This window comes from Molothrus ater, chromosome 3, assembly GCF_012460135.2.
Source record: "Molothrus ater isolate BHLD 08-10-18 breed brown headed cowbird chromosome 3, BPBGC_Mater_1.1, whole genome shotgun sequence".
Taxonomy (NCBI): domain Eukaryota; kingdom Metazoa; phylum Chordata; class Aves; order Passeriformes; family Icteridae; genus Molothrus; species Molothrus ater.
Genome location: NC_050480.2, coordinates 5,434,819 through 5,451,005, shown reverse-complemented (window position 1 = coordinate 5,451,005; position 16,187 = coordinate 5,434,819). Strand labels below are relative to the sequence as shown.

At 46.5% G+C, this 16,187-nt stretch overlaps 1 protein-coding gene across 2 annotated transcripts in view; it reads right to left on the bottom strand.

Moving 5' to 3' along the window:
* Positions 1–16,187, bottom strand: part of SLC24A3 (solute carrier family 24 member 3) — a 111,530-nt gene that overhangs the window by 76,796 nt on the left and 18,547 nt on the right. The gene's annotated exons all lie outside the window — the stretch shown is intronic.

Here is a 16,187-nt window from a genome sequence, read left to right as displayed (position 1 = left end):
TCACAGAAAACCACAGAGTATTTTCCTCAAGTTCACGTATAAGAAAAGTTACTGGGCAGAACGATGAACACAAACAGCTACAAGGAAATTATTACAGACACCTAGAAGCAAGATGAAGATTCTCCTTTTGCTCCAAGCAAAAAAAACCTTGACTCAGCTACACAAAGGTGGGTGTGAGTGTGAGTGGCCAGCCTAGCGGCTCCTGCTGCCCCAGCCCCTGAGGCTCCAGGGTTTGCAGAGTGGGAAAAATGCATGTACTTTATGATTGGCTTTTTGCAAATATTAAAATGAATATTATATGTGTTTTGTTAGAAAGTCATGCTGTATTAATTCTCTTAAGTAGTGTGTTAAATACAGTTTTAGGTTATAAAAATTGTTAAAATAGAAACTATACTATGTAGGATACTTTTTTTAAAGAGAGGACTTGCAGGAAGACAGCAGCCACAGGACACCTGAATCTTTCACAGAAAAAGAATTGATTGCCCTCTTATCAGAAGAAACCAACTTCTTCCCGCCTCAAAGGCGCTGTCAGGATTCAGAGGAAGAAGTTGACACTGACCAGACAGAATCCTGTGTTTGAATGGAATTTATGCATCCTGTATGAGGTGTATGAATATGCAACAGGCTGCTGCTTTTAAGGGTTAATCCTCTGTTAACGTGAGTCCTTTTTCGGGCTCATGCTGCCCAGAAAAAGGTACCCAGACTGTCTGTAACTCTTTGTTTTTATTGCCTCATATTGCCCTAATTCAATTTGTCCAAATTATTATTACTCTAATTGTATTACTATTTTTATAACCATTTTATTACTATTAAACTTTTAAAATTTTACAAACAAGTGATTGGCATTTTTCACACAGAGCCTGCCCAAGACCACTAAAAAACCACTGCTGCTGCTGCTGCCACTGCTGCTGGCCACTTTTGGATTGGGGTGTTTGGATTTTCTAAAAATTTAATTCAACTAAGACCCTGAATACTGATTAGATCTAAGCCCCAGCCTAACCCTTCCAATGTTATGTAATCCCTAAAATCCAAAAAGCCTTGAAAAGCTTAAATGTGACAGTGCTGGTGATGTCATGCTGCTGAAAGGTTTCCATGGAAACCCCTCCTACCCCTGGCATATGCCTGTGGCTCTCAGCGCCCAGCATCCTCTGCACAATGCCCCCAGCAGCACAGCTGGGGAGAACTGGGAGGGAATTCCTGCAGCCCCGCCAGGTGCACCCCAGCTCCCCCTGCTCCCCAGCCAGCCATGCCAGCATAAAAACCATCAGTGCCCAAAAGACCTCCCCACCAGAACCCCTTAAAGGACCAGGCAATGCTTCTAGAAAAGGGGACACTCAGTCCTGGCTCCCTCTGAGGCACATCCTTGTCCCCATTCCCAGCTCCCATCCCACATGCCAGCTTGCCCTGCAGGACAGCCTGGCAGCATTCACTCAGTGCCACCTCACACTGCCAGAGGGTCAAAGCCATTTTCATCACAAGCAAGTTAAAAAACAAAACCAGGAAAAACAAGTGAACGTCAAAAAGTGTTCCTGAATCCTCGTGTTTGCAGAAAAGAGCTTGAAAACCTCAGGTTTTTCAAGTTTCTCAAACCTGAAAGCAACTAAAAGAAGAAATGTACTGGCTTTAAAAATCTCTTTTTCTCCCTTCACTTCTCTTCACCAACCTTGCTATTCCTGCAGCTGTAAGGCTTTGTGGTTTTTTCTAAGGAGTAAAGCTTAATTTTCTGACGTATCTCTGCCTGAGCTCAGCTGACGAACTAAAACAAATGCAACAAATTAAACTCTGTGTTAATTTACGATGTCAGCAAAAGGATGGACCTTATGACTTTATCTTTCCTCAAAGAAATTGAGAAACTCCCCCTGTTGAAGGGTTCTGCATGTTTTAATCATCCTCTCCCCATCCAGGGCACTCCTGACACACCCTTATGTAAGGGTTATAAACCCACTCCATGTGCTCAGAGCCATGCAGCGCCTCTGCCTGGGCTTGGTGCCCACATGCAGAGGTAGAAACCCCTGGGAGAGCTCAGCGCAGCCCCAACACTGAAGACCACCCCAGACTTTACTGCGGATCACACAAATCATGCTCCCCAAAGGAGCACAGAGAGCCAGGACTTCCCCTGCCTCCCTGAACACCAGGTCCAGCTGAGCAGAAGGGCCAGACCCTTCCTCACCAAGCTTACACGCAGCCCCTCACCCTGGTTTTCAAAGACAAAGCCCTGGCAGGGGAGCAGGGGCATCCAAGACCTGCTTTGTCCCACATTTACCCTCCAGAGTGGTTTCCAGCAGAGGCCGAGGAACCCAAGATGGATTTTTTAAGAATGCATCACGTACACTTTGGCAAAAGAGAGAATAGGCTCAAAAAAGCTTGAGGGAAGCATCAAGCTGCTGTTTCCTCATCTCCCATGGAATCCCTGCCAAAAAGCCTATAGCACAATGCAACAAAACCCAACTGCAATTGTAACTTTTTTTTTTTTAATTCCATGACGAGTCCAGATTTTTGAGCTTAACATGGATTCCCTTTTTTGGCATTCACAACTTGAACAGTTATACACATGTTCCAGCTTAGTTACCCCCAAAACATCATCCAAACATTACTATTTCAGGACATGCTGTGGGGCAAATAAATGAACCCTTCTGGATTGGGGGCTGGCTGCTTTGGACCATGTGCTTCCTGCCAACCAGACTTGCATCCCCCTCAAAGAACTGAACAACACCCTCAGACACAAGGCCCAGGCGGGGTTTGCTTTGCTTTCTTCCCCCTCATGTTCTCTGCCAGGCTCAGTGCACCTCCACAGGTACCTTGATCATTATTCAGTGCAAGCAGAAGATGAGCGAAGCCACAGCAGCCTCACACAGCCTGCCTGGAAAAGCAATGAAATGGCCAAGCACCAGTGGCAAGCACAACAGGGAGATTTTGGGCAGCCATAGGAGTCTGCCCTGTGCCACACATCGTCCTCTCCCTGACCACACCAAAACCTCCCTCTCTGAGCCCTTATTTCTGGCTGCTTGCTGTGTGTTCCTGCAGCATTTCCAGGGAACAGCACACCGCGTTGCTCCGTGACTGCCACGGCTCAGTCCTCGCTCCCACAGCAATGATGCTCAGGAAGGTCTGCAGCTTCTCTGTTTAATGCCATCATGCTGAAGCAATGCTCACAGGTCTCACAGCTCAGGTTGCTTGCTGGTAGCTGCATTTTGTTCAAATTCACGTCACAATTTCCTGCCAGCTCCTGAGGCAGCCAAGGACCTGCTCCCAGGGAAGTCACTTCCTTGTTCTGAAACTGATGTTCTGAACTGTAAGGATGTATTATCCCCCATATTGTTTGTTTTCTTCACAGCTCCAACCCACTTACTCCATTTGTTCCTAAGACAGCCCAGCTCTCATAAACTATCACTTGGTGGCAAGTTCTTGCAGTCAGCAAGCAATAAAATCACCTCTGAGCCTCGTTCTGTAGCAGCAGGATTCCTATGGCATGCCTCATCCCAGACAAGGGCATGCTGCTCGGCCCCAGCTCTAATCAACATCCTTTCATTCACAGGCAAAAAGAAAAGAGAACAGCATAAAGAACAGTGCATTTCTCAGCACAGTGCCTTATAAAAGAACTCCCTCAAAAACACCATTTAGCAAACCTAAACAAAGAAAACCCACTCCTCCTCAGCTCCTCCCAAACACAGCCAGCCGAGTCAGGAACCATTCCACGTGTCCCTTCTTTCCCTGGCCTCCATGAAGCCAGTACCTCCAACAACAGAGAAATCCCCAGCTGCTGTCAGTCCCCAGGATCCAGCAGAGAGAGGGGTTTCTGTAATCTTTGTGCATCAACCATGGAGCACGAGGCCTTGCAGGCAGAGGGGTCTGTCACAGATATATTTTATGAAAAATCCTTTCATTAGGATCTTTTCTCCTGAGAAGCTGAGAGGCCTCAGAAACTAAATGTAAACAATAATTATCTGCTGCTGTGGAATGCAACAGGTGCATCTGGGATTGGTCTCATGTGGTTGTTTTTAATTAATGGCCAATCACAATCCAGCTGTATCAGACTCTCTGGTCAGTCACAAAATTTTATCATTCTTTTCTATTCCTTTCTATTCCTTTCAAGCCTTCTGATAAAATCCTTTCTTCTATTCTTTTAGTATAGTTTTAATGTATAATTTTCTTTTACTATAATATATATCATCAAATAATAAATCAGCCTTCTGAAACATGGAGTCAAGATTCTCATCTCTTCCCTTGTCCTGGGACCCCTGTGAACACCACCACAGGGGTCACCCACACAAAGGCAGAGGAAAGTCCATTTATTGTCTGACTCTTCCCTTACAAGTTAATTGTGCCATTCCTAACACCAGGAAAGTTCTTCTGAATCTCTAGCTAAGCTATCCATACAGGCTTTGCACTGACTCCCACTTATTCTTCCTCTAAATATTCAGGCTGGTAAATAAATGTTTTGCCTTCCCGAGCTAATGCATAATGTATAAATCAGCCCCAAACACAAAGAAACCTAAAAACAGTTCTCATAAAAAAGATTGAGATTTTTTCCATAAACAACAGCTGGCAAAAGGATCTCACAAAAGGAAAAAAAAAATCTTTGCAGATACATTTAATTGCTTCAGGATTTAATGCTTCTCCAGACTTGTTTGCTGCAGCCAATGTTATAAACAAAGTGCTTCAATCCAAAAACTGCAGCTCCATCTCCCACTTCAGGACACACTGCCTGAGGAGAGCTGGAACAGCACAGGTTTCTCCTCAGCTGTTCCAGCCTTCCACAGGATCCTGGAGCTTGCTCCCAACCTCCTGAGGGGACACTCTGGGTTGGGAACAGGATGCATCACCTGTGGCACCATCATGCTGAAACGAGAATATGAGGGTCTCAAGCACTTTCACCCAAAAATTAAAAAGCAGGTGAAACTGTTCTGTTGAAATTTGGAGTGAACAAAACAGTATTACACAGAAAAGCCAAAAAAAAAAATTAAAAAATGTTTTTAAAAAAGAGAACAATAAAGGCAACAGAGGGAAGTATTTATTCTGCCTTTCCTGTAAGTATTTTCACCTCCATATAAACAGTGCACAGCCACTCCAGAGCGTGTTTGCCTGTGTCAGCACTCTGAGGCCATCCCACTGTGCCTGCTGCTAAGCATGTCAAGAAATAAGGACGGATTTGCCCTGACAGCCACACCTGAGGCTCTGTACAGAACCACCCCAGCAGTTTCTGTTTACCCCAAAAAAATCAGATGACCTCATTTTCACAGCCCTGAGTGCCCCAGCCCTTGCTGCTGTGCCACACAACTTGTCAGATGGGCAACAGCACCCCAAACCATTCCTGAGCTTCCCACACAGCCTGTCCTGCCCAGCAGGGGAATCTCTGCACAGCACAGAACCTCCCTCCTCTGCAATTTCCAGCACAAACCTGGCATGGCACACAGCCTGGCACCTTCCCAGCACCAAGCACAAGCCTCCAGGTTGCTTCAGTTCTCCATACACTCACAGCAATATCCTTTGAGCAGTTCACTTAGTTCTTTGAGTTTTACAGATAAACTTTAAAGTATGTGTTTCTTCTGCTGGTTTTGTGGGAGTAGAAAAATAAGGCAGCGTTACTGTTATATTTTATGAAAAATCCCTTTGCTAGGATTTTTCTCCTGAGAAGCCTCAGAAAAGAAATGTAAACAATAATTATCTGATTGCTTGAAATGTGGTTTGAAGGTTGTTCACCAACAGGTGCATCTTTGATTGGTTCCATGTGAATTGTTTTTAATTAATAACCAATCCCAGTCCAGCTGTGTCAGGACTCTGGTCAGTCACAGGTTTTTTATTATCATTCTTTTCTAACCTTCTGATGTCTCCTTTCTCTTTCTTTAGTGTAGTTTTAGTATAGCATTAGAAGAATAGAATAGAATAGAATAGAATAGAATAGAATAGAATAGAATAGAATAGAATAGAATAGAATAGAATAGAATAGAATAGAATAGAATAGAATAATAAATCAGCCTTCTAAAAACTTGGGAGTCAATTCTCATCTCTCACTCGTCCCGGGACCCACAACAACACCACAACAATTAATTACAAGACAGTAAATTAAAACCGGTCTGCTTGCAAACCTCCTCCCTCTGAAATTGGGCAACAGGCTCTGCTTTAACCCCACCAGCCCTCTGCCTGCCCAAGCTCCAGCAGGATTGGCAGCACCCCGTTTGTGGGAGGAGGGGATGGCACCAGCCCTGTCCCCCAGAATGACACCCCAGCTCCACTGCAGAAGCAGAGTCACTGTGGGATCAAAAATCCATGGGGCTGGGAAAAGGAGCCAAAGCAACCAGACTTTCTCTAGTCCCACTGGCTGCAGGCAAGTCTGCACCTCCACTGGGAATGTGCCATGGATCTGCAAAGTCAGAATAGGATGGGAAACTGACTGACAGCACACACCCTTAAAAGACCACCCGATGCTGATTTACAGGCTCAAAGCAGCAGGGAATTTCCTACATGGAACAATCTGCCAGGGGAAGAAACATCAATTCTGTCTTCAGCTCTGCTGTCCCTGGCTGGGCAGAGCACTCCAAGTGCTCTGCAGAGCAAGCAACACCCAGGCTGTCACATGTGTGCTCCAACACGGGTGCACGTGTGCCTGCACACCAAGGGCTCCTCCAGCAGCCACCAAACACCACCAGGAGCTCCAAGGAAACCTGGCCAGGCAGGTTATGGGTAAGGACGTATCACATAACTCAGCTCTGAGGGCTGCTGGGTCCTCCTGGCTCCCTGTGCACTCACCTACTCTTTGATTCTGTTCTGAGGGCAGGTTAAATGTCCCTGTGAGTCTTTCCCAGGAGACAGAGATTCAATCCAAACCATTCAGCACAGAGGCAGTGGAGGTAGGGCAGAAGATGTACTGGCTTTCAGCAAAAGCTTCACTTGGAATTTATGGGGTTTTTTAAGAAAAAGTGAGTTTGGAAAGACATGTCCAAAGGAGGAACCCAAGTGCAAGAAGAACATAAAATTAATTCAAGCAGAGGCTGCATGACCAGCTCCATCCCCCCACTGCCAGCTTCCCCCCAAGCACAGGAGTGGTGGTGGCTCAGTGGAACTTTCCATCTCCCAGTCCAGGTATTTGTCAGCTCCTGCATCCTGATTAAATCTGTAATCCTGGTACCTGGGGATGGGGGAGAGGGCGAGCTTCAGCACTACCCACAGGAGCCTGGCTCCACAGGGATCCAACAGTCTCACTCCAAGACATGGTTCGTGGGATGGGATCCATCTGCACTGCCCTGTCCACTGCTCTCTGAGCTGTCCTGTCTGGTCCCTTGCCCACCCCTCAGCTCTGGGGGCTGGGGGCACAGTGCAGTGACCAGAAAGGATCTGTCAGCACAGCTGGACAGTCTCAGCACACCTGCCTTGCTCACCTGGATGGCTGTGGGTCCCTGCCCTGCCTGGCCTTGCAGCCACACCTCTCTCGCAGACCCATCAGACCAGGGATGCTGGCAGCCACCACCACATCTCCAGCTGTTGCTATGGCTACAGGAAAGTCACTGTATCCCTGCATGAAGCATCCTGCCTCACTGAGGGTCCTTGCAGCAACCAACTGCCCTGGAGGACATCCTTGAGATCCTGCTTGCTTCAAGAGTGGCTCTGGTGTCCTCTCACAGAAAATCCATGCCCCCTCCTTCCATTTTCCTCATCATACTGGCCTCCTCTCAAGAGGCAGCACAAAGCTCAGCAACTCTTACTGTGGAGCACAAAGGCTCGCACAGGGTACAGGAAACACTCAAACTCCCAGGGAAAATGAGACACAAGGAGCTATTTCATACAGAGATACCAGTTACTGACTTGGTAACTGGGAGATGCAAGAGTGCACTGGGGAAGTGTCACTCAGGCCACTGGCCCCATCCCAGTGGCAAACACATCTTACACTTTGCTTGCGCTTTTTCCAGTGAACATGGCACTGGGTGTACAGGGAGCCAGAAGGCAGGGTCAGACACACCCCTCCAGCCTGAGCAGCCACCTCTGCCACTGCCAGGGCCCTTCTCCAGGCATGCTGTGGCACACTGACATCTCTACCACGAGCACAGGCAGGGATCCCATCAGGCACTCAGCTTGCAGCCAGGTTTTATGGAGCAACAGGCTGAGCTCCCGTGGGCAGCAGCCTCAAGAGACTCCAAAGCAACCTCCCTCTGAGGGAGCCATCCCTGCAGAGTGACAAGGCACAGGGCTCCCCGTGTCCCAGCCCCCAGGACATGTGAACCCCCACTCTGCTGAGCTGTGCTGGAGTTCTGACGATCAATAATTAATCGCCGCTTTGTTTTCTGGTGAAATTCTAGAGCAGTAATTATCTCTGTTTTAACATAAAATAATGATCACTTTCTCCTTTCCTCCTCTTCTGCTGCCAATTAAGAGATGGGAAGGCAGCACACCTCTGGCTCATGATTCCTCAGAGCCCTTCGGGAGTGGAGCTGCAGTGCTGGGGAATCACCAGGATGCTCTCCTGGGCCACACAGCTTGCCAAGCTTGGGTCACGGGGGACTCACACTCATGGGGGCAGGAGCTGATCCTCCAGTTGGTTTCTTCTGATACTTTTAATGAGTGCTAATTAGAAGTGGCCATTCAGGCTGTCAGCAGCTGCCCATCCATCACCAGGTGCCTGTGCTGACACTGCTCCTGTGTTTGTGTTCATCAGGACTGGCCTTGGTTACACTCACTCTGCTCAGGACTGCTTGCTTCCCTTTATCCCACCTCTCTTTTTGATATGCACATACATATAAAACCAAGGAAAGGGTTTATTCCAAAGTATTTCCCCCTCCAGCAGAGAGGCACAACCACGACTGTGCAAACAACCTTGAGAGTTTCTGTCAGATCCTCATCCAAGCTCATGCCTATAAGGGACACTGCCAAGACCAGGGGTGAGGACAGAAAGCTGTGGCACTGCCTGGACACTACTTCTGGTCACTGGCAAAGGCACACCATGAGCTGGGGGACAGCAGTTCCCCCAGGAGAGAAGCTGCCAGACAGCTCATGAAGCATTGGGGCAGCTGCTGCCCCACAATCAGTACTTTTTTCCCCAAAGCTCCAGCATAAGCCTTTTAGAAGATATTTGACACTGAAATCCTGAAATTTTAGGGTATCTGACCATATTCTAAAATCCTGACATTCAAGATGGAAACGAAACCAAATCTGAAAACCACTCAGTATCCCTGGATGAGCATCCACAGAGTGCTCTCCATGCTGGTGACCATGGGGTGTGTGCCTGGTTTGAACACTCCAAGCAGCTGGCACCCTGTTCTGTAACTCCCCCCATCTGCCTGGAGCGTGCCCTGCTGGCATGGACAGTTCTGGACTGGAGGGGTGATCCCCCTTTCTGTGTGGTTTCATCACAGCCAGCACAGAAGACTTTGATCCCAAGATAGAGCCCCTGAAGAGGCTGGGCTGAAGCAGGAGCTCTCCACCCCCCTGCCAGCATTAGGCATCTTTGGATCTTTGGGAAAGAAAAACCACTCACCTCTCCATTTCCTAACAGGAGCAGCAGGGAAATGACAAAGGACCTGCACATAGGGGCAGCCAGTATCTAATCTGGGAATTCTTTTTAATGCAGTCCACAAAAAAAAGGGCATTTTAATTAAATACTTTTGTTTTACCCACTGCTGCACATTAAATCAAACTGCTTCAGCATTAATACATGAAGCCATTATTCTGTGCATGCATAAGTGAATTTACACACGTGTCTGTATATAAAAACTACACAATTAAGCACTGCTTAAAATGCAGATTGCAGATGATAAAAACTCCACCCTGACTGTATTAAAACCTGACTTGGGATGGTTTATTTGATTCTTGGTCATTTAAATCTAGTGTAAATGCAATGAAGTCAATGATGCCAGTAATAATTTACACTCGTGGAAAATCTGGACCTTTGATTTTTAACTACTAACTACTGGCAAGAACCAAAAAACAAGCAACAAAAATCCAGTTTGCAACATGGGGCCAGATGTTATTTTTCTTCCTTTGCAGTAATAGCTCAAAAATACCAAATTTAAAGCAGAACTCTAAGAAAGGCTTGTCCTGGATCTTAGAGCTACATCAGCTTTCAGCCCTGAAACTTGAGTTAATGCTTGAAGCCCCTGCTTACAAATTCATGTTTGATCTGTGAAATACTATAGACACACCAACATTTAAAGCATGTGCTGATAACTACTTGCTCTGATTTCCTTCATTATCAAGCTTACTCCCTCTACCCTTCTAGCATCATAGACAAACTTTCAAACAGCTTAGGAAAGACACTGTCCTTCATGTGATCTGCTCAGGAGCCTCATACTCTGTCCCAACAAAAACAACTCACACATTTCACATGGCCTGGGGTCAGCAGGCACCGAGGCAAATTCCTTCATTCCCAAATTTCTTGGTACTGCAAGTCTAAAATTTTTAACAACCAAAAATTTACAGCAGCACAAATTTTCCTGGGGAGAATCAGGACATTTTACAAAAATGCAGCAATGTATTTTTCAATGCTAAGTGGACAATTTGCGTTTATCACGCCAGGCGAATAATTCAGGTGTGGGGAAAAAAAAATAAACCATTCTGGTATCTGGCCAGTCTAGAACATCTACATCTGGTACAGAATCACTGCAATGTTATTGCAGCTGTGAGCAGCCATCTGCACCTCAGCAATGGCCCGAGGCAGCCAGAGCCACCAAACAAGGCGACCACATTGGCTCTTCCCAGTTGCCAGCCCCAAACCCTCCACTGGTGCTGCTTTCCATGCTCAGCATGTGAAAATCCAAGTGCATTTTCTTCCCAGAGAAAGGAGCAAGTCTGACTTGACAATTTTTTTTTTCTTTTTTTTTCTGTGCCTCCTTAGAAATTCAGGTCACAGGCTTCATGGAAGACTTCTCAGATTACCAGAGTGATGCACAGCAGCAGCCTGGCATCCTCAAGTGTCAGAGAAGTAAAACCCAATTCAGGGAGGCACAATGTGATATTTATTCACATTTGAAGTCATGCTTTGTTGCTTAACACCTTTTAAATGCAAAGGCATTTAAAGATTTGGAAGCAAGGGTCCCCTTTCAGTATTTCAAGCCTCTCTGCTGTCTTTTCCACAACACAAAATAACCAAGCTTGGGTTACTCAAAGCTTGCTGAAAGGTCAAGGAAGCAAGCCTCATTCCTCTAGATACAAAGAACAAACAAAAAAAGTAATGGAGGAAAAAAGCCAAAATAAATCCAAAAACCAAGAAAATTTCTGGGTGTTTTAAAGTTATTCCAGAGGGGGGAAACATAATCATAAAAAAGGACACAGGGCTTCCCCACTCCACCAATGGAGAGCTACCATGCAGATGGGGCTGCACTTCTGACAGACTCTCAAATCTCCTCCTCCTGTGCCTTGGGCAGCAGCAAGTATACAGCTTCTGTTCTCTTTTACCTACAAGGATTACTCCTTTCTTCCTCCCCCCTTGCCATCACTTCTCAAGACTATGAACATGATTCTTGGGCAGCAACAGGCAATTAACCTTTGGTGCTCCTCACTCCCTGTGCAGCGTGCCACACTGATCTTCCCCCAGAGCTCTGTGAGCCCTCCCTGCACAGCCAGCCCATGACAACACAGCACTTCCCACCAGGAACAACAATTAAAGCAGGAATTAAAACAGTTAAGCAATTAAAACAGACTCATCACAAGCATCACCAGTGGAGCAAACAAGTCCCAGCCTGAGAGATCTGCCCACACTACAGGTGCACATCCCGGCTGTGCTGAGGCCCTGAAGGCTGAGCCAAGGTTCTTTTCCCTCAGAACAAGCAGTTTAATTACTGTGCTGCTGTAAATTTTTGGTTGTTAAAAATTTTAGACTTGCAGTACCAAGAAATTTGGGAATGAAGGAATTTGCCTCGGTGCCTGCTGACCCCAGGCCATGTGAAATGTGTGAGTTGTTTTTGTTGGGACAGAGTATGAGGTTCCTGAGCAGACCACATGAAGGACAGTGTCTTTCCCAAGCTATTTGAAAGTTTGTCTATGAAGCTAGAAGGGTAGAGGGAGTAAGCTTGATAATGAAGGAAATCAGAGCAAGTAGTTATCAGCATATGCTTTAAATGTTGGTGTGTCTATAGTATTTCACAGATCAAACATGAATGTGTGAGCAGGGGCTTCAAGCATTAACTCAAGTTTCAGGGCTGAAAGCTGTTTGATACGTGTGTAGTTATGGATTCTGGAAAAAGCTGACAGAAGCTTTTTGGGGAAGACACTCTGGAGCTCAGCACCTCTCCTCAGTCTGCACACTGCAGGGACAAAGCTGGCTTTGGAATCTGGAGTTTGCTTTCTCCTCCTTTTGTTTCACTGATGCAACAGAACACACCGAGGATGAACTGGGTAATAGCACTACCACCTCTTGATTTTAATCTCACAACCTTTGTGCTATGCTCCTTCCTGAAGCTCTGGCTCTTGGAGTTGCACACATAATCACATGGGAACACTGGTAAAATTTTAGCAAGAAGAACACCACTGGCCTCCTGTGTATGTCCAGAGGGCCCTGTTTTACAGGGAACTGCATGGTTTTGGTGATCAATTCAGAGTTTTCAAGTACCCAGCCAAAAGCAGCTGTTCTGAGCTTCCCCTTTGGCACACTGTCCAGGTACAGCCCTGCTGTAGAACACACGAGGTCCTGCCTCAGGGCACTCCCCTGCACTCAGCCACACTTTGGAAGGCTGAAAAATCCTAGAGAAAATACTTGGGACCACCTCTCATTGCTAAGAGACCCTACAGTGCAGCAGTCCCCCAAAAAAGCCCAGCCCAGAAGGTGAAGCCCAAGCTCCGAGCAAGTCCAGAGCACAGCAGAGAAAAGGAAAACCTCCACTGTGGTTTCTAACAAAGGAAGCTCTGCAAGGAGAGCTCCAGAGCCCTCACTCAGACAGAGGTGCAGCTTTGGGACACAGCCAAATCCAGTGTCTGGGCACAACTTGGGCACCAGCACCCACCTCCCTGAGCCCCAGCACCAAAGCTCAGCCCCTGGTCCCCACCATGAGAACATCTCTCCTTCCTGGCTGCACCAAGGGAGAACCCAGCTCCCTGCCAGCACAAGAACCCAGAAGAAATAAGTGTGGTTTTGTTTGCATTTCTGAGGTTTTAACCCCAACATTCTGGTTTTTCTGACGCTTTAGGTCTGAAGTTGACAAACAGAAGCAAAGTGTGGAAGCAGAAGTTCGAGCAAATTTCTGTCAAATTCACCAAACTTATAGCTCAGTGTGAGGAGAACATCTTTTTTGCTATTCCTCAAGGATATTTTGTTACTAAACTTACAGCAATTTATTTTTCTAACATTCCCCCAAGTGAAAGCAAGGTTTGGCAACTTGCAAGGCAGGAACAAATTTTTACTTTTCATTTTGCTAGGATAAAATTAATTTTGCTTGAGGGAAGGCAACTTTCAATTGGATTGAGGCTCAAGGAGGAACAGGAAAAAAAGGAAAACAAAACACTAAATCACTCATGTGAAGAGTGAATAGGATGCTGTATTTGCTTGGGAAGAAGGCCTTTCTAAACTCTGCAGTTCTCTGGATATGACAGCCCAGCAGAACTCACACCACATAAAGCCCACCACGTGCATAAACAAAAGAGAGGAAAGAGATCAGAATGCTCAGCTCCACCCTTGGGGGTCTGGGTGTGTGGTTCAGTGCCAAAGGGGCTCCAAAAACACAGCCACAAGTAAGTATTCAACAAGGGTTACCTGCTCCACAGCCAAGCACTACAAATTACACTACCATGAGCTGTGACTCACTGGAGAAATATTGATAAAGTTGCTTTTGAAATAAGATGAGGAAATGTAAAAAAAAAAATAATTGCACAAAAACTTCTTTGGCTGTTTAATTTAAGCACTTTTATGCCTGAGGGTCTAAATGAATACAGGGAGACCTTTTTGTTCCTGCAGCAATCAAGTATTTCCTGCCATTACTGATAATGACTTTAAAACAGCACATTTAAGCAGGGCTGTTACTTTATTTGCAGCCTTTCTGAGGTGGAGTGGAAGTGCTAAAGAGGGGGAGGAAAGAAGGTGATGACAGCTCATCAGAGGAAGCATATGTCTGGTGAGGAGCTGGCACAGGGACCTGGGCACCCCCTCCCACCTGAACCTCCAGACATGTGACATGCCACCCTGACACAGCCCCAGAGCCTGTCACCTTCTGGCAGCTAATGAAAGAAAGAAAGAAAGAAAGAAGAGCAAGCTTTGGAGCTCCTCCAGTGCAATTTGAGCTCTGAATCCGGCAGCACAGGGACCTGACCCAACATTAAACCAGCTTAATCCTTTTTCTTGGCTTCTAGTGGGTGAATCACATTTCTGAACAGGACTGGGTGAGTAAATGATACTTTGCCTGAATTGACACAAGTCATTCTCACTCTTTCCTCGTCATCTTTTGCATGAGCTGAAACTGTCAAACATGGCCCAGAATCACAAGTGTTTCATTTAAACTGTATCACTACTCCAGTGAATAAACTGTCCAAATTGTTTTTGCCCATCTCTAGTTCCTTCACGTGGATACTACAAGGACAAGAGGATGGGTAGGAGACAGCAGACACTGCCAGGAGAAGCCACCAAGATCCAAGAGGGAGGGGACAAGCAGCCCTGACTGCAGGGCTGGACACTCAGAGGAGAGGCACCAAGAGACAAGAGGCTCCTTAGAAAAGACAGCAGGCTGCTCTGTGGTTCTGCTTCCACAGGCACTCAACACAACCACAATCAGCCACAGGACCAGGCCAGAGCCCATGATGGGCATTTCTCAGAAAAAGGCCAAAAAACCAAAACAAAACAAAATCCTAAAAATGGTCTTTAGGCTGGAATCAGTCCATTTCGCCACTTTAATATTTCTACAGTTTTTGTTGCAATGGCAAAGGGAGCAAAACCCCCACTATCTGGAGCAGTTCTGATGATGAAATGATGCTAGATAGGTCATTGGATAAACCATTAGGAAATGAAAGCAGCAGTTGGCAAATGTCATGGCAGGCACTCAAATGAGCCTGCAATCACCCGAGCAGCTAAAGGACACAGATCCTCCCTTCAGCAGGTCAAGGTGTGTTTATTGCCAACACAGCACAGAAGCCAAGCACTGCAAAAAACCACAGCACATTTTAACAGGAGCATTCCACTCCCCTCCACCAGCAGGTGAGGTAAAACTGCTTTCTTAAACAATCCATTTCTGTCGTGCTGCAAGGTGTTTATACAGGTTCACTTGAGAAGTAAGCAGGAAAAAAACTCTTTTTCAGGCAGCCTTTCCCTCCTGACACCTGCTCAAGGGAAAGAGAAGCACCTGCAGGCCAGCACAGGTGATGCTGAAGGGAGGTTTGAGCTCTGCAGATTCCCAAGTCACAAGGGCCCCCAGCCTTTGGTTACACAGCACTCATGCATTATGCTCAGCAACAGCACCACAAACTGCCCCAGTTTCCCTGAGCAGCCCTTGGAGAAGGCAAAGCAGCCATGCCTGGTGAAACCCCAAGTGCTGTGCCACGATTTGGGACCTGATCCAAAGGGAAGGGCTGTGCTGCCCTGGGATTGAGCTTTCCAGCAGCTCTGCCTGACAAGCACAGTTCCTGCTGCCAGGGCTGTGCCAGGATTTGAGCCACCCTACTCCTGGCCACACTTTCAGACATGAAAGCAGAGCTAACAGCACTTTGCTCTCTGCTGCTGCAGGATGACAGGCAGCACCCCTGTCACTGATGTGCCCATGCCCTCCTGCCAGCTCTTTTACTCACTTGTTTGCTGAGCAGCACAACTGATGCATCCTTGCAGGTCATCCTCAGCCCTCTGAGCTCAACAGGTAACTCCCACAGACACTGAATTTTGGGAGTGGAACACTCCCAAATGCTTCTGACTGCCACCTGGCCTAACACCAACAGTACTTAACACTACTTAATGTTATTTGCATTTGCAGTGTGAAAACCCAAACAAAATCGACAAAACCACAGGCAGGACCTTAACTCTGTCACTTTCACTTCCTTTCTGCACTACTTTGCATCAGTTTCTACTACAGAATGTCACATCATGACAATTTCAAGAGGAAACAGTAATTTCACATATCTAGGTATTTCTGCTTTCTCTCTCCTGAGAAAACACAGGGTGCTCAGTAGTTATTGTTCTACTTTCTGAAAAAAAGCGGGGGGGAAACCCAGGAGAAATAAAATCTCCCACAAATAAACTCACCACAAATAAAATCTCCCATGCTTCCTACAGACCATTCTATTTGGTGAGG